Here is a 19,431-nt window from a genome sequence, read left to right on the forward strand (position 1 = left end):
AACAAAAAAAAATAAAAACAAAAAAAAAAAAAAAAAAAAAAAAAGGTTCTGAAGAACCTAGGGGCAGGACAGGAATAAATACTTAGAGAATGGACTTGAGGACATGGTAGGGTGAGGGGGAAGCTAGAGTGAAGTGAGAGTAGCATCGACATATATACACTACCGAATGTAAAATAGATAGCTAGTGGGAAGCTGCAGCATAGCACAGGGAGATCAGCTCAGTGTTTTGCAACCACCTAGAGGGGTGGGATAGGGAGGCTCAAGAGGGAGGGGATATGGGGATGTATGCATGCATGTGGGTGATTCACTTTGTTGTGCAACAGAGGCTAGTGCAGTATTGTGAAGCAGTTATAAAGATCTATCCAATAAAGATCTATTAAAAAAATAAATAAGTAAATAAAAGAAAGGACTATTCTACGGTATGTGGATAGTATATTAATATGTAGCCCCACCATGGAGGTCTCAGATGAGAACATACATCATTGAAGTTCTTAATTTCCTTTGGGCCCAGGGTTACAGTGTTTCCCAGAAAAAGGCACAAATCTCAAAACAACAAGTTAAATACCTGGGTTAATTATAAACTCTGGAAGAAGACAGCTGTCTCAAGATGGAACACAAGCTGTATTAGGCCTCAGTGTCCCAAAGACAAAGTAACATCTCCGTACATTTTTAGGCATGGCAGGGTTTTGCAGACTCTGGATCCCAGGATTTGGGCTAATGGGTAAGCCCCTGTATGAAACCACTAAAAGCCTAGATACAGAACCATTACTTTGGACTGGGGAACAGGAAAAAGCTTTCAATAGTATCAAACAGGCCCTCACTAATGCTCCTGCTCTGGGTCTCCCCAGTTTTAAAAAGCCATTCATTTTGTACATGGCTGAAAAGCAGGTGACAGCTCTGGGGATCCTAATACAGAAGGTAGGCTATTTTTCCAAACAACTAGATTCTGCGGCCAGAGGTTGGCCTGGCTGCCTTCAGGCAGTAGCTGCCACCACTTTATTAATGGAAGAAGCTAACAAGCTTATCCTGTGGTCACTGGAAATCCGGATGCCTCACCCCACATCAAGTTACAAGGGATTCTAGAGATCAAAGACCACCACTGGCTAACTGGAGGCCGCATTACAAAGCACCACGCTTTACTTCTTGACTTCCTAGAGGTAACCCTCAAAACTTGCCACACCCAGAGAAGGGAACCCTCTTACACTATTGGTGGGAATGTAAATTAGTGCAGCCACTATGGAAAACAGTATGGAGGTTCCTCACAAAACTCGAGTTGCCATAGGATCCAGCAATCCCACTCCTGGGCATATACCCAGACAAAACTATAATTCAAAAAGATACATGCACTCCTGTGTTCATAGCGGCACTAATTACATGAGCCAAGACATGGAAGCAACCTAAATGTCCATTGGCAGATGAATGCATAAAGAAGATGTGGTATATATACACAATGGAATATTACTCAGCCATTAAAAAAGAACAAAATAATACCATTTGCAGCAGCATGGATAGACCTAGAGATACTAAGCAAAGTAAGTCAGAAAGAGAAAGACAAATACCATATGATATCACTTATATGTGGAATCTAAATTACAACACAAATGAACATATCTGTGAAACAAAAACAGACTCACAGACATAGAGAACAGACTTGTGTTTGCCTGGGGGAGGGAAGGATTGGGAGTTTGGGATCAGCAGATGCAAACTATTATGTATAGGATGGATAAACAACAAGGTTCTACTGTATAGCACAGGGAACTATTCAATATCCTGTGATAAACCATAATGAAAAAGAATATATATGTATAACTGAGTCATTTTGCTGTATAACAGAAATTAAACACAACATTGTGAATCAACTACACTTCACTAAAATTTTTTAAAGATTGCCACAAGAAAAAAAAGAAAAAGAATGAAGGGGAAAGGGGTTCAAAATGTTTCCTAATCTACATTATGATTTGTGGGATGCAGTTTTCTTTTATGTCTAACTTCAAAAGGATCAGGAATTCAGTGCCATGGAGTAAAATTTAGAAACTGAAAATAGCTAAGTAGCTGTCTTTCTTACCATCTTTCACTAAAAGTGGTTCTGAGGACTTCCCTGGTGGCGCATTGGTTAAGAATCTGCCTGCCAATGCACAGCACACGGGTTCGAACCCTGGTCCGGGAAGATTTCACATGCCGCAGAGCAACTAAGCCCATGAGGCACAACTACTACTGAGCCTGTGTGCCACAGCTACTGAAGCCTGTGTGCCTAGAGCCTGGGCTCTGCAACAAGAGAAGCCACCGCAGTGACACGCCCATGCACTGCAACGAAGATTAGCCCCTAGAAAGCCCAAGCACAGCAACGAAGAGCCAGCGCAGCCATAAATAAATAAATAAATAAATATTTTAAAAGTGGTTCTGAATTAAGACATAAGTAAATTTGGCATGAATAATTTGAAGGTAAGTAGTTTTAATCTTACACAAAAATTCTTGCCAAAAGCAAAAAAATGATATGAATTCACATGAGGTCAGAAAGAGTCCTCATTTTCTTAACTACAAGTAAATGGTGAAGACTATAAATGCAAAAAATGGGAAGCAATATTAGGAAAGAAATAAATATCATAATATTAAAAGTAAAATTTAGTATAAGCATTTTGAGATTTTTTTTAATCAACTATAGTTAGAGAGTTAACAAAAGAAATGAGATGTTAATCGGTTCTTTTTCTTTTATTTTTTCTATAAGAACGTATGATATGAGATTTATTTAGATCTGAAATCAATAGTAGATGCAACCCAGAAAGAGTGACCTTAGTGAGAAATCAAATTGAGGTGGAAAAAAAAGTCTTAAATCTGTAATCATCAGAAACTAGAAATTCTAATGACAATAATTTATTGTGAATCATTTATGGCACCTTCCCTCTCTTACTCACATCAGTAGCAGAATTGCACTTTCAGGGGGGCACATTGCCTCCAGAATGGTCTTAATTTTCCAGCTCCTCTGCAGCCTGTGGTTAAGCTCTCTGCAATGCGATGTAAATCAAAGCCTTATACTACCCAACCAGACCCCTCTTTAAGACCATTCTTCACAAAGAGAAATGAGCAGCCTTTCATCCTCCTTCAGTTCCCTCTGCTGCCACCTTCACTGGATGTAATGAAGACCTGGACCTTCAAAAACCATCTCAGTTCATAGTATACAGAGACTAGCAGCCGGTGCTAAGACTGGTGAAGCAGGGAAAATCTTAGAACCTGATGACACCGTGGGTCTACTCTCCCAGCTTTGGATGGCTACCCCTAGACGTCCACTGTACATCTTCTATCCTGGTTAAGCTATAATTATTTCTGGTGTTGGACATTAACAGTCGAAGCCAAGTCATAACTGATATATCAAAGTAATTGTATGTTACATCATTCTTGCTTTGTCAGGAACTGTTGTAACATTCTCCATCGCATGGGTTTCTTTACCTCATCCCCCAAATTGAAGAATTAATCCATAATTACCAATACCCACTAGATGTTCTATCCTGTGCTCTACTTTTATGGATTGGCATGAAGAAAAAACAAGATGAGAAGGAACTGCCAAATAAAAATGACATAGCTGGGTAAGATGGTGAGGAGAAGGAGAGCTGGCAAGTGGAAGGTTTGCTCTTCCTTGTCTAACATTCATCAGTTTTTAAATATATCTTTCGCAGACTTGAAAGGCAGAAGACAGATCTTTTAAAGCTTTGGGTTTGAAGTCAGAAAACATTATTAGTCCTGGCCCTGTGAACCTGAGGTCTTTCTATAGCCACTCTGGGCTCTTTCCATAGATCGCAATATACTAGTCTCTACTAGGTGGGACAGCTTTGGATAAAATAAAATAATCCTCATAGAAATGTCCATTTTAATCATTTTTGTGGCCTTGGGCTTCTGGAAATAAGGTTAGAATTGCTTTCCCTACTGAATCTTTTCCCAAACACTACTCTTTGTCTAGAATATATTTTCTAACCATCCCTTCATCCTTACTTCAACATTTCCTGAAGTTTTACCTCATGGATACAATTCTTAGGACCATTATCCCATTGGCTTCCAAACTAGGTATTCCATGCTGATGCATTTGATTATGGAAAATTCTGTTTATCTCCGATGCATCTTTCATGCTTCCTTAATGGTCAATTTCCAAAGAGAAATAAACCTGGCGTTTACTTTCAACTGGCTGCTAGCGCAGTTAATTCAACTCATGTTCGTTAAACACCAACTATGTGCATATTGCTGTGGGCATTAAAAAGATACTTTCTGAGGATGGTGGTGAGGTTGGTGGAGATAGTAATAATAAAATCATTCAGCACACAACATGACTAAGGGCCAATCAATAATTAATAATGTATCCTCAATTAATAATGAAGAATCCCTCATGGGCTCATAAAAATGCAATCATGAACTCTATGCTTTTTAAAGCTCACTTGAAGAAGGAGCTATTTATGAAGGAATTTTTGATAGTCTTTCCATTTTTCCTAGCATTTCAGGTTTTACCCTCAAATCAAGCTAATCCCTCAGAAAGGTGCACAGTTGTCCTGAGGTATACTGGCCCTTGAGATGGGTCTTGTATAGAATTGTACCTGGCATTTACTGAGGAATGATACTAATTTCACACAGCTTTATGTAGTGTTGAGAATTTCTTCCACTGCCCTTAAGGGAAGTTCCATGTGAGCAGTTTAGTTTAGATTTTAATCTAATGAAGTATTTGTTTTTCACCAAAATTGATGATTTTTTTCCTTAGACCTTAAAACTATGTTCCAGACCAACTTTTGTTTTCACATTGGTTGCCAAGGTGAGCCCAATTTCTTGTTCATCTCTAGCAACTACGAAGACTCAGATAATGTGAACACTTGTGGTTTTCTCATTCCTCTCATCTCCCAACCCCAGACTTAACTTTCCTCTGACTCCACTTCATATTTGCTCTGATCTTATCATTCTTCTCTCCTATTTATGTCTCACTGTTTTGATATATGAGGTAACATAAGCAACTTAAAATGAGCTCTAGAAGAAGAAAAAGAATAGATAATTAAATTAATAAATAAGGGTCCAAATTATATATAATTCAGGCAAAGTGTGGACATCTGAAGTATTCTAAGGACCCTGAGTCTAAAGGCCATTTCATTCTACACCATACCTGCCTATCCAGATACAACAGTTCTGAAGGCATATGGTCTTCCCAAGCCACAGTAAATCAGATCCTGTACAAAAAACACTTTGTAGAATCTCCCTGACTCCATGGAGTTAGAAACATTGGTTGGAAAGAAAATCCTTTTCTCCCAAGGAAACTGGAAGGATCCCATAGAGTTCTTGGAGGTCATTGACCTCTGGCTTCACCACGTCATTGCAGCAAGAAAACAAGCACACATTTGTACCTGAGCCTATTCCAGGAAGACCGTCATATACAATGTAGGTACCAGATTATAAAGTCACTTGCTTAGTTTTCAGTTTGTTAAGACAATTGAAAAGTTGACAATTGAATTCAGGTCAGTTAATAGCTGACTAAGGCCAACTTTTCCATACAACTGTGTACTCAATCAGATAATAATTAATTAAACATTAGATAAGCAACTACTATTTGTAAGGCACAGTGCTAGCTGCTGCTATAGGGACATAAATATGAACTAGTCAATGTTGAAAGTCTTGAAAGCATGAAAAGTCCAATAAAGAAGAGAAGCTTGCAATAAAGTGAGAAAGGCTAAATTAATACTCAAAAGTCCACACATGCACACCAATGATCACAGCAGCACTATTTACAATTGCCAGCACATGGAAGCAAACCAAATATCCATCAACAGAGGAATGGATAAAGAAGATGTGGTACATACATGCAATGGAATATTACTCGGCCATAAAAAGGAACAAAACTGGGTCATTTGTAGAGATGTGGATGGACACAGAGAGTGTCATACAGAGTGAAGTAAGTCAGAAAGAGAAAAGCAAATATCGTATAATAACGCAAGTATGTGGAATCTAGAAAAATGGTATAGATGATCTTATTTGCAAAGCAGAAATAGAGACATAGATGTAGGGAACAAATGTATGGATACCAAGGAACTGTGTATAAAATAGACGACTGATGGGAACATACTGCATTAGCACTCTACCTAATGCATTGTGGTAACCTAAATGGGACGGAAGTCCAAAAGGGAGGGGATTATCTGTATGTGTATGGCTGATTCATTTCGTTGTGCAGTGGAGGTTAACACGACATTGTAAAACAACCATATTCCAATAAAAATTAATTTTAAAAATAAATTAATTAAAATACTCAAAAGTCCATCAATATTATACCAATAACCCATTCTCTAAATGCTATACAAGAAATACAAAGTGCTCCTATTGGGTGGAATTAAGAAAGGTTTCATGGAGACCATGAATTTTGAGACAATTCCTGTAATGTCTAGAACATATTGGCAAGTAAACTGAACAGAAGTATGACTGGTTAGGAAAAAAGAATGAGCAAATGGTAAAAAATATTCAGGAACAGTGCCAAAGGTAAACCATTTGGACTGCCTCAATAAAGTTGGGATAAAAACAAAAGAAAACAAAAACAAAACCACTTGGCCTGGCATACTGTAGAGTGGTGGGCAATAACACTAGGGAAGAACATTAGCATAGGCTGATAAATTTGTCTTTAATTCAGTGGAAAGGGAGTCATCCTTGAACACTTCCAAGAAGGGGAGTGATGGCATCAGAGATTCCTTGACAGGCATAATCTGGAACCAAATGAGGGATGGATTAGAGCTGGGGAGGAAGAGGTAGTTGAAAAACAAATAACTAATCCTGTTTTCTATTAGTTTAACACCTCCTTACTGAACGGCAAGTGTTGAATCTACATTGGTTATGTACACTGCAGATACAGTCACACACAGAATTACTGCTAATAATTCTTGGAATAAGTTACTAGTGAAACTTAGCTTTAATGATATGCAACCATAATGGGTTTCTGAGATACAAAAATCTATGATCACACCATTATTTAACCATCTCAATCACTTCAGTTTAAAAGAAATCAAAGAGGATGTCCAGCAGTGTCTTTGGATTTCTTTACTCTAGCAATTGAAGCAGTAAGGGGTCTGGTTTTCTGAACATTATTGAGTGGAAATGTTTATTTCTGCAAATTTTGCCTTTGTTTTCAAAATTATACATTTATTGGTTCCCCTCTAACTCACTAAGTGCTTTTGCTCCACAGCCCCCCACCTGAACAGCAGAAAAACCTTCAACAAGACTATTTCTGCCACAATTGGGACCAATCTGAAATCTAAACTTAATGAAAAAAAATAATTTATTTCTTGCTTATCAACTTCTTTTTCCTAGACACCAAAGAATAATTCTATTAAAAATGCAATTAGCTGTGATCATCATGCATATCCAATTCAGCAAGTGTTTACTTAAAACCTTCTTTGGGCACATTGTTTTTTTTAAAGCTTTGCTGTTCCAAATGAATTTGAATGTGTTTGCAAAGGGGTCACTTCTGGACATTGTTGCCCATTTGTAGCTTCATATTATATACACTTGCATGCCCTTATCCCAAATGCTACTGAAGCTAACCCTCTGACTACTTCAGTACCCTCTGCTACTGAAGCTACCCTTTTCAGTTCAGGGTACCTCTATCATACGACATACAGGAAGGCAGATTTGCAATCTTTCAGATTCCTCCAGTTGGTAAGAATGGTGATCTTCTTCATTAGTGATGTTTTTTGAGAACTTTTGAAAAATCTCAAAGGCTAAAATAAAAATCCTATTCCTACCTCATACACACAAAAATTGATATGTTGACATTTTAAATTTGTGTTTTCTAAAGAAATAATGCTTTATTATAAGTCAAGTTAAAGTTCCCTTAACCTCCTATCCTCTGACCCAGTTTTCTCCCTCCTTCTCAGAAGCAATTGATACCAGCACTTTGCTATTCAACCTTCCAATCCACTGTGATACTTGGATATATATACAACTATCCATAAATAATACACACTTATTTTTGTGTTGCTTTTCACATTTAAATAAACTGCATCATAAAATCATATAGTTCTGCAATATTTCCACCTAATATTATGTTTTTGAGATCTATCAACGCTTACTCTGATTGTGTCCATTTTTTACCACTGGATTGTGTTCCATTGTGTAAGCAAACCTCATTGTATTTATTCTGTTAGACTATTTCATTGTATTTTTTCATTTGGGTTGTTTCAAATATTTTACTTTCACAAACAATGCAGAATGAGAAGCAGTTTGTACGGGTCTGCTTGTGCAGTTAGAAGAGTTACCTCTTTGGGCTTTAGATTTAGAAATGAAATGTGTGTGCACTGTTAGTTTTTTGGGAAACTGCCAAATTGCTCTCCAAAGTGGCTGTATCATTTATACCCCACTGGTTATTTCAGTCTTTTTCATTTTTGCTAATCTGTTGGGTGAAAATTGCGACTAATTGTTGTTTCCATCTGCATCCCCAAGATTACAAGCAAGGAAGGCTGAGTGAAATTCTCCCAGCTGTGACACATGGGGGAGCTGGCCTCAGCTACAAAGAAGTGACAGCACTGTCAGCAGCCCTGTCTTGGCAGGGACTTTTGCTGTGGTAGTGTTGCAAACCACCACTCACAAGGCTCAAAGAGGGGTCAGAGTAAAATCTTCAACTCCCCGCAAAAGGCCTGCACAATACACCATGCTTAGCAAGCCTTCCAGTATTGCATAATAACACAAAGCAAAATACTCCTTGCCTCTTACGTGACATGGTAAAGAGCAGCCTAAGTATGACAGAATGTTTATCTAAGAGTCACATTTTTAAAAATAGAAATTTTCTGTTCAAAGCAGTAAGGCCATATCATGCCCCACTGAATGGGTGTAGTCTATAATTAGGGGTCTTATAATTTTCTTTTGAGTTCCTGTCTTCTTACCCTTTTTTCTATCCACCTGAAAGCATCCTGAATCCTCCTCCATCCTTAGCCTAGCAATTCATGGTGAAGTAATAAAGCACAAACTGGAAATCAGAAGATGTCAACTCTGGGTCCATCATTGCTGGTAAACTAACACAACACTTTGGGCAAATCATTTTTCTGCTGAGTCTTATCTTTCTTATAGGATGATAAGTGATGCCAAAGGCCATAATCTAGGATTTGAAGCCTCTCATGTTCTAGCTTTCCCTTCCTTAGGATTTGGCTCTGTCTGACCTCCACCCCATCTCTCTCTCTATCTGTATCTCTGTGTCTCTGTCCCTGTGTCTCTGTCTCTCTCTCTCTCTCTCTCTCTCTCTCTCACACACACACACACACACACACACACACACACACACACACACACACATTACCACTCTAGAGACTGAGAAATCACTTGTTCTGAGTTGCCTGTTTCATTTTATTAGCACATTCCATGGGAGGGGGATGACCCACCAGAGGCAGCAGAGCCAGAACTGCAGCCAGTGCCCTTTCCCAACCCAAACCTGCCTTCTCCTGTCTTTACAGCCAGGCTCCCTGTTCCTTCCTTGGTGTCAGTCTACCCACCTAAATGCTGACTCCCTTCTAAAGGGTGAACTAGAGAAAAACCCCTCCATCCCCTCGTCACTCACAATAGTTGGTGCTCCATCTGTCATTCATTCCACAAGGAACCAGGATAGGGGATTTCTACCAGAGGAATTTCACTTGCTATTGGGCTTCCATATTCCTCTTAGGTGACAATAAAACCATATCCAGGGGTCTCTCTGACACAGTGAGTCAGGTAGAGCACAAAATTCACCCAGGCATTACACCGTCCCTGAGTATATGTCTGTGAAGCTAGGGCATGGATAGTGTGGCACACAGACTGGTTCCATGATCCTTGATTCTTGGTGTCCATGCCCTCATATAATCCCCTCCCTCTGAGTGTGGACAGGTAGGTACCTGTGACTTTATTCTAACCAATGGAATATGGCAAAGGTGATGTGATGTCACTCCCAGGATTATATTATGTTGCACAAGACTCTACTTTGCTAGCCAACTTGCTCTAGGGTTTTGCTTTCCTTGCTGGCTATGAAGCAGCAAGCTGCTGTAAGTCCTACAGCCACAAGAAAATTAATTATGCCAACAACCAGAATGCGCATGGAAGCGAGACTTTCCTCAGTCAAGCTTCCACACGAGAATGCAGCCCTGGTCGACACCTTGATCAAAGCCTTGCTTAGGACTCAACTAAGCCGTGTTCAGACTCCTGACCTAAAAAAGCTGTGAGATAATAGATGTGTGTTGTTTTATATATACTGCTTTATATATGGTTATTTGGTACATAGCATGTAAAACTAACCCAGGCAGGTTCACTTCATATGTGGTACTTTATACATTCAGTATGGAAGAAATAATTTGAATCCTATGCACTGAAAAAGTCTACACAAAGCCTATTCTTTCAGCCGTATGACAACAGTTCAGGTCATGGCCTCTCTCCTCTGCTGAGAGGCGATCAGAACCCTGGACACCTGAGCCTGCAGGGTATGAAACCAGACTAGCCAATGACAGACAAACTTCAAGGCTTTCCTGCCATTTTCAGCATCTGGACTTCACAGCAGAGATAAGTGGGGAAAAAGTCACAGTAGAGTATTTAGAGGGGCAAAGGACCAAAGCATGGTTCTACCCTTCAAGCTAGAGAGACTCCAACCACTAGCCCCCAGTTACTCTTCCTGATTCTGATGCAACCCAATCAAGTTAGGCTACGGCAGGTGAGTCCTTTCTGTAACTAGAATAGACAGAATTTTCATTATGGGCTACACAAGACCTGCATAATCCAGTCCCTGATCATTTTGTTCCATATTTCTACACTCCTGTCACAACCTTCTTTTAGTGCTGGAATTCACCGTGCTTCCTCTTGCCATGGGGCATTTGTACATGCTGGCCCCTGACATATTATTTCCTCCAATTTTCACACAGTTAATTCCTTCCTCAGATCTCAGCTTAGGTGACATTGCCCCAGAGAATCCTGTCCTTACCTTTGTAACAAGACCTAACGCCTGATGGCAGGCCTCCCAGGGTATGATAACTGTCAGCTACTCAACACTTGTTATAGCCTAACTGTCCATTGGCCTCTGTGACTATTAGTTCAATGCAAGCCTCCTTCACTAGCCTCCTTCTGAGCCACAAGGGCAGGAACCAGAGCAAGTTTTGACTTTTTGTTGACTTGCCATTAACTTGCCAGCACTGAGCCTTGAACATAGTATGGTTCAATAAACATTCATTCAATAAAGAACTGAATAAAACATATTTGAGGGAAAAAATAAAATAATTGAGGGAAAAAATAAGCCCTGGCCTGAGAGTCAGGAGATCTGGTTGTGAACCAGCTTTCCACTCAATTTCAGTGTGACGTGGAGGGGCCATTCCAACGCCTAGTTTACCTGATGCCTTGTGAGTCTTTACATCTCTGATTCACTGACAATATCATCAGCACTAGTTGCTTGTTACTGATGTTGTCACCACTGTACTTTGCGTCACTTTGCCTCCTCAAGGAAGCAATTATGGGAAGACATTTGAAATCCTGCTTCATTTCCTCAGAGCTCCACAAATTCTCAACAAAAAATTATCAAAAGGACTACAGGCTGCATGTAAACCAGAGAGTCCATTGGGGCCTAAAGTTAAAAGGTCATATTGTGTGGAATGGTCCTCATAGTCATCTGGGAACAATAACTAAAACATATAAATTACAAAACCGGGATGGCCGGCTGCTGTATCCATGGCAACAGATGTTGGCTTGGCCAAAGTGCTTTATAATGATTATGATTAATCATCCTTGAAATCACTGTTATTTATTGGTGTATAACTGATGGATCCACGTTGGAAGGGCTATATCGTACAGTTTTACAAATTTCCAGTTGCCAGAGCTAGCGCCCTGGCCATAAAATAGCAAAAATGTTCTTTAAAATGTGCTCATTAAATATCAGAACAGGAAAATATAAAAGCCATAGCTTGGAATAATAGTCAATAAAAACACTGTGCCAACACAAGTCACTAATGTTCAGAATAAATTTTCTTCCATGCTTCATATAAACTTAGTGCTAAAAAAAACACTTAAATAAGCGACAACACTTCTTTTGTACGTTTTTCCTAAACCTTGTTCACAACTCTGCTTTGTCTGTGTTTAAATCAGAACCATGCATCTGGAAAAAGTTATGGTTCATTTACTGTTGCCCCTTCCTTTCGCCAATCTTCCTCGTTACTAGTATTTTTGCACCTTATATTTTGTGTTTGGATAGACCGAAGTTTGTACCTCCACCACTTAAGTGTGATTTATTTTAATTCGATCACATGTATGATTGAAGGATGATCAGAATTTGGAAAGAATCTTCACTCAAACATGTTTTGGATGGAGCTAGGGGGCACTTTATGGAGACAGGGGGCATCTGGTTCTTTTAGAGCCATCTTAGCTTCCTCATACCCTCCCATCACTCCCCATCCCCAGTCTGATCAATAAGCCCAACTGGCACCTAACAAAGCATACACAACCTTACTCTCCCTCATGTGAGACAGAGGAATACCAAGGGATGTGACAACAGACCCAGAGGCCACAGTGGGCTTGGGTGTACTCCTAATGAATGTTTTCCCAGAACAGGTCCTACTCCTCAGAAACATGGCATTGTTTTCAGTGGAAACAGAAACAGAGGGCTGAGAGAGAGGCCAGAGCCTCAGGTGCTGTTGATACAAGTCTTTCCTAAGCACATCCACAAAGCTACTACCATATCACTCTTGATCTAGTGCCACAAATAAACAGCAACCCCCGGGCCCTGGGCTATGCTCTCTGAGCAGCTCTGGGATTGTTCTGCACAATGCTCTGATTGTCTGTGGGGTAGGGCAGCTGAGGAGCGCTGGAGTGGGTGCTGAGGGTTGCTCCTGCAGCCGTGCTAGGATATGTACCAAGCACCAGGTGTGTTAGCCACTGCTGATGTGCAGAGAGGCCCTGAGTTGTGTGTACAGGTATAGTCACAGCAAACCTCCTGTCCTACTCTACTCAGCAGACCTAGAAAATGACCCAGAATGAATGCTTTGTGCCCCCGGGAAGGACAAGGCAAATACGGTAAACTGGAAACTGATGGACAGACAAAGCAAAAATGTTTTAAAGGAAGCAAGGATTTGTAACTATTCTCCAGTAATTCTGACTGGAGAGTCTTTATATAATACATCACAGAAGGGCAAACATGAAGATCGTACACTAAGTATTTAAACAGGCACATAAGCAGGGCTGCCCCAGGGTCCTGTGGGACTTCTGTATCTTCACTTCAGAGAACAGAGAGCTACCTCAAAATGTTCCAACCCTATGCATATTCCAGAGCTGAGAATTACCATTCTCTATTTTTTAATTGCCTCTGAAAGAAGACTCCATGGCCTTATTTCAAAGCATATTCCAGAAATTTACTATAAAATGTAATAAAGAGAAGCGATTATTTGTTATAATCTATCCCAGTGGTCTTCACCTAGGGATTATTCTGACGCCTGGGACACTTGTGGCAATGTCTGGAGACATGTTTTATGGTCACACCTGGTAAGAAAGGCAGGTGTTACTGGTGTCTAGTAGGTGGGAGTCAGGGATGCTGCTAAACACCCTACAACGCACAGGACACTGCCACACAACAAAAAATTATCCAGCCCAAAATGTCAATAGTGCCAAGGTTGAAAATCCCTTAGCTAGACAAATAGCCAGTGTGACTAAATTATTTCTTTCTGAAACAGTTGAGCAAGGGGAAAAGATCTGTCATTTGAATAGTTGGGACTAATCATTAAAGGCATCTCAGTATACAATGCCTTGGTTTCAGATCACTGCATTAATTTCATTGAAAAGGATAATACTTATAATTATTCAAGTAAAATTAACAATTTCAAACTGCCTCCCATGCAGGCAGACCCTGCCTTTACAAGGGTTATTATTTGAGAGGTGAGGAGTGGCAGGCCTGTAAAACACTATAGAGATGTTACAGAGAAAGAAGTAATTCATTACACTTGGGTGTCAGGGAAAATTTAATATAGGAAGATGACTTTGAACTCTCAAGCTAATTGTGCTTTACTTTCTAGTACAACAACTTGGCCATAGTTTGGAAATCTTGATTTAAATAATACCAAGCCTTTGTTATACAGCAGAAATTAACACACCATTGTAAAGCAATTATACTCCAATAAAGATGTTAAAAAATAAATAAATAAATAATACCAAGCACTCTTCTAAATACTTTACATTCATTATTTTATCATATTTTCCACACAATCCTATGAAGTAGGAGCTACTATTCTCATCTTAATTCTAGTGGGGACTTGCCTATCTCCAGAGTGAGTATGCATAATTGCCGCACCATGTAGTCTCCGTGGGGATGGGGCTGAGTGTTTGGACCAGAGGTATCACCTCCCAATCACTGTCCCCTCACCTCCACAGGAAGGGGCTCATGATCTTTAAGGTCCTCACAGCACCGGTATTCAATATTCTATCACCAACAGGACAATTATTTCACAGAACAAACATCTTGGGGTCGGCTCCACACTGGAGGGAAAACAGGTCTTCAAATACTCATAGAAATGGTAACATTTAAATAGATATCTGGGATATTAACTCTAAAAGGAATTTTACCTTAGACTATATTCTCTAAATGGGTCAAAAGTCAAGTCCCTGTCATTGTCTCCCCAAGGTCAAAGGAATTTCATCCTGATTATACAAATACAATCTAAGCCTCGCATTTCATTCATTCATTCATTCACTCATTCATTCATTCAACTGATATGTACTGATCATCTATCATGTTCTGGTAAATGGGTTGAATCCCTGGGATATAGCAGTAATCAACTAGACACAAATTCCTTAACCTCACGGAACTAATCAATGAAAACAGCCTTGGGATTAGAAGATTTCCAGGTAAAGTAAGTAGGCATAATGTTTCTTAGCTTTAAATTATTTGAATTATTGCCATCATTATTCATCTGAATTTCCAATTTACACCTAATCTCACCAAAAAATGTTTAGTGTTTTCCCACTATTTTTCAAATAGATGTAGGCATGACCTCTGGAAGGCATGAATAATGAAGAATGCCAGCAGCTAACTCTTTCTGAAGTATTTAAATAACATAGAAAGATGTATTAAGTTAAAATATACTAATAGAATTTTCTTATCTCAATGCCCTTTATTTTCCCAGAGAGCTTTTAGGTTTCATTCCAGTGTATAGTAACTGAAATATTTCCACAAATTTATTCCTGAAATAAAATACATCAGGCTGAAAGAGATTTTAAAAGCAATTTCATTTCTATATCATGCATCTTTTATCCATGTTCTAGTTTAGAGATCTCAGTTAAGCAGCTTTGCTACATCACGTTAACTGTAATAAGGAAGATTTTTTATCAGATCCCTTGATAAAACCATTCACTCTACCTTTATATGTTTGTTCATGTTTCTCTCTGCATCTGAAAACACCTATTTTCTCTCCACTAACCAATCTGTAACCCTCCTTCAAAACCCTATTTGAGATTATTTCATTTATGTATATGTATTTATTTTCATATTTTTCTCTATTCTTGAAAAGATTTGAAGCAGCCTATAACAAGACACATAGAAGATGACCTAATAGCAACAATTAAAAGTGAGTCAAGAGAAGAAAGTAAAACAAGAGGGAAGATGAGGCATAGCCAGGAATGAGTTTTAAAATGCATATCACAACAACCTGCATATGTGCAACAGGTGGGCATAAATCTGGCCCTAAATTTTCTGGCAGGTAACATGAAAAGAGAAACCTTATCAGTCACTCAATTCAGTGTCCTTGAGATACTAACAATCCAAATTTCCCGGCAAAGTCTAATTGTTCTTGGTACTCAGACCAGACAGAAACTTTCCCTGGGATCTTCACAAATAGGTGGTGCAATGAGCAATCACTATAACCTTCTTACAATTCATACAACAAGATCCACAGGGCTGCTTATTAAAATGACTCGATGTAGGCTAGTGGCACATGCACAGACACAATACAGAGAAAAGGTGCCCTTCTGGGGAGGGAGAAAGAGAAGGCAGGGATGACCGACAGAACAAAAGCAGTGTTCCAGACTCTGCTGATCAGCTTTGACCCAGGGATTTCATTTTGAGTTTCAGTAGGTGGATAAACCTGGCAATCCTCTCTAAACATTGTTCCTCCTAGTTATTGATCAATCTTGTGTGGTGACAGCAAATGCACTGAGAGTAGTATTCTCTGTGCCACTGAGATCATCCTCTAGTATCCAAGCAGAGCCCAGAGATGGGCTAGAGTTCATTTCCTTTGCAGAAGGTGGGCACTTTGCAGACTTGCCATCAAGGCAAATGTCTGATGCATGGCCAGGCCACCCTCCCCAACAACAAGGTGAGCAGAGGAGGCACTAGCAAGAAAGGCCAGGATGATTCCTAGAAAATTATTTTGAACCCACTGTAGACACAGACGAACAGGCAGTTGAGGCCCCAATTCTACTCTGTTTAGCATGGGCAAAATAGTATTAGTCTGAATTAGCCGAAGATAACCAGACACCCACTTCAGGCAAAATAAAACAGCCACAAAGCCCTGAAAGCATTTTTAGCTTTGAGCAGACTACTTCCTACTGTGTATTCTAAGACAAAGCATTATGAAATGCACATCTACAAAACAGCAACAAGTTGTAAGGGATTGTTATTTATTTACAAGCCAGCTAGAAGACTATCTAGCAAAGACAATAACTTGTTTGGAAAAAGAAAAAAATAAGAAAAGGCAAAAGGCTTATCGGTGGCCTTTCTTTTGGACAATAATTGGACAGCGGGATCAGAGGCTTGTTCAGGCCACTCCTTATTTGAAATAATAGAGCTATAATATTCATGTAAGAATGTTTGTGCTTTTTTTCTCTATAGCCAGGAGAAGGAGGGGTTGAAGTCAGCTCAACCAAATCATTAAGAGCCAAGTTTTAAAGAAGGGAAAGCTAAACACAATCCTTGAAAACCCCAAAGGCTATGGTCTGCCATGTCAAAAGACTGTTCCTACTGGCTCTAATTTGAGCAGAACCATAATAGGGCCAGTTTTGTAAGAACATCCATTCCCAGGGCTCTGTCTAGATTGAGCTCTTCAAACAGTTAAATCTTATATACAAGGATAAAGATCAAGTAATTTTCAAGAAGCGCAGCAACAATTTGATATCTCTAACATATTCCTCTAGCAGAGAATGAAGAAGTTAGCAGTGGTCTTTAAAGGAATAAACTTTGCTTGATGTTTACTGTTCCACATATAAAACATCGGTCTATGAAAACTATACTCTTAATTTCATAATCAAATACCTGGCATACAGTTTAGGGCTATTGTCCAATAAAGGAAGGCTATAATTTAGGATAGGAAGTATGTTCCTTTTAGAATACAGAATTATACTATTCATCCAATCAAGTGAGGCTGTACCAGTAGTATAAATAATGGTGGGAAAGTTGGTGAGAGAGATCCTTGAATAGCTTTGGAGGGGAAAAAATACTTCCCTAGAATCTAACTACATTATGTAATACAGTAGCCTATCTCAGATTCTGATGCGAATTATGTTTTTAAGGTAGTGATAAATTTGAAATAAATTTTCAAGTGGATGAAGTTCCAAGTATTCACATGAGATTGTTTGTTTCATGTGATATCTCATTAACCATACAGTGGAGGGTTTAAGTTGTTCTACTCTCTGATATGCAGAAAGTAGATCCCCTCTTGAGAGTTTAAACAGTCCTTAGCTAAAAGGATGCCACCTCACACAAATGAAAACCATCATCAACCTGTGTTAGTTTCCTACGGCTGCCATAACAAAGTAACTTCATTGCCTCTGTAATGTCAATATTTACAAACAAGGTTATATTCTGAGATCCTGCGGATTACAACTTCGACATATCTTTTTGTGGGGACACAATTCAACCCATTACACAATCCTAACAACTTATTCGGCAGAATTGAAGGTTCTTCAGAACTGGCTGCTTTAAGCAGTAATGAGGGTAACCTTGCCTGTCCAACTGTAAGTGACCTTGAAACTAAAGAAGTAAACTTTCTATTCCTCATCATGAGAAAGCGACAGTTCTCTTACTCTTTGAGGAGCCAGGACATAAACCGTGGCATATGTCCCTCTGTTGGTCTCCCCAGATGTGAGGCCGTATGGGGTGGTGCTTGACTGCACAGAACCTGGGGCCACACTGCCTGGGTTCATATTCCAGCACCAGCCCCTAGAACTGTGGGACTGTAGACAAGTCTTTCACTGTCTCTGGTCTGCAGTTAACTAGCCTTTAAAATGGAGAAAATAATAGAACTTCCTCATGGGGATGTTTTGAGATTGAAATGGGCCAATATGTATGAAGCACTTAGAACAGGGCCAAGCACCCAGATGCACTATGTTAATGTTAGGTATTTTTAGCTGTTTTAAAGTTAGATATTTAAAATAAAGGTATTATTTTTAAGTATAAGGAGTAAAATGCTCACCATCTCAACATGAGACTGATTATCAAGGAAGCTAGATTTTCCACAAGAACCCCCTTTATGACCCTCATTCCATATTCCCTCTGTCTAGTTGTAATTTCTTCTATTTTTAATGCCTTTCCTCAATTAATAATAATCTCAGTCTAGTTTTGGCTCACTTTGATCACTGCCTCATGTTGTTCAATTTCACCAACGTATCAATAATAGAAGGCAATTGCTTCTTGGACTATCTTCATCTCTGGACAACTGACCTCCTCCAGGTTACTATAAGCAAGTTCCACGTTTTCCATTTCTTCTACATCCTATAAAACTCAGAACAATATAACGCACATAAGCAGGTGCTGGATAAACCCCAAATGGTTGAAAGGTAAATACAAAGTAAACCTAAACACTAAGAAGAGAATCCTGTATTTCAGGCAAGTTTGCACATCCAAGGATCGTTTTTGAAAACAATTATGGTTCACAAATGTTCAGAAAATTCCAGCAAAGGCATAGAGTACACAACCTAAGGAAAGATTATGGCTGGGAAGAATTGGCTTCAGGCCTAACATTGCTTTTATCATGGTTCTGGCAGGTAATCAATAGGAAATTCTGTAGCATAGACATAAATCATAATTGAATTTTCATCGGTCTTGTGCCAAATCTGTGCCTGTATGAAATCCAGAATCTCGGTGCCAAGGTGCCTAATCAGTCCATATGCAAATATGCCTTTTGATGAAATCAAAGAATAGCAGAATTCAGAGGAGATCGCCACCTTGTGCTGCCAAAGCCAGGTAGACACTTAACTCTTCACATTGACCAATAACTAAAAACTGCCTGCAAAGGAAGGCATTTCTCATGCAATGCCACTCCTTAGATGCTCAAGGGAATTTAGAGATGGGAAAAAAATCAACTCACAATGTTCATTCCCCCTAAGAGACTATTCAAAAATTCTTTTACTAAAATCCCTGAAAACTTTATCAAAAATTAACCATTAACTAATATTAAAAATAAGATTTATATACAGTTTTCTCAAGGCAAAATGGGGGGGGGGGGGAAAGGG

This window comes from Neophocaena asiaeorientalis, unplaced genomic scaffold (genome assembly GCF_003031525.2).
Source record: "Neophocaena asiaeorientalis asiaeorientalis breed wild unplaced genomic scaffold, Neophocaena_asiaeorientalis_V1.1 scaffold171, whole genome shotgun sequence".
NCBI classification, from domain to species: Eukaryota; Metazoa; Chordata; class Mammalia; order Artiodactyla; family Phocoenidae; genus Neophocaena; species Neophocaena asiaeorientalis.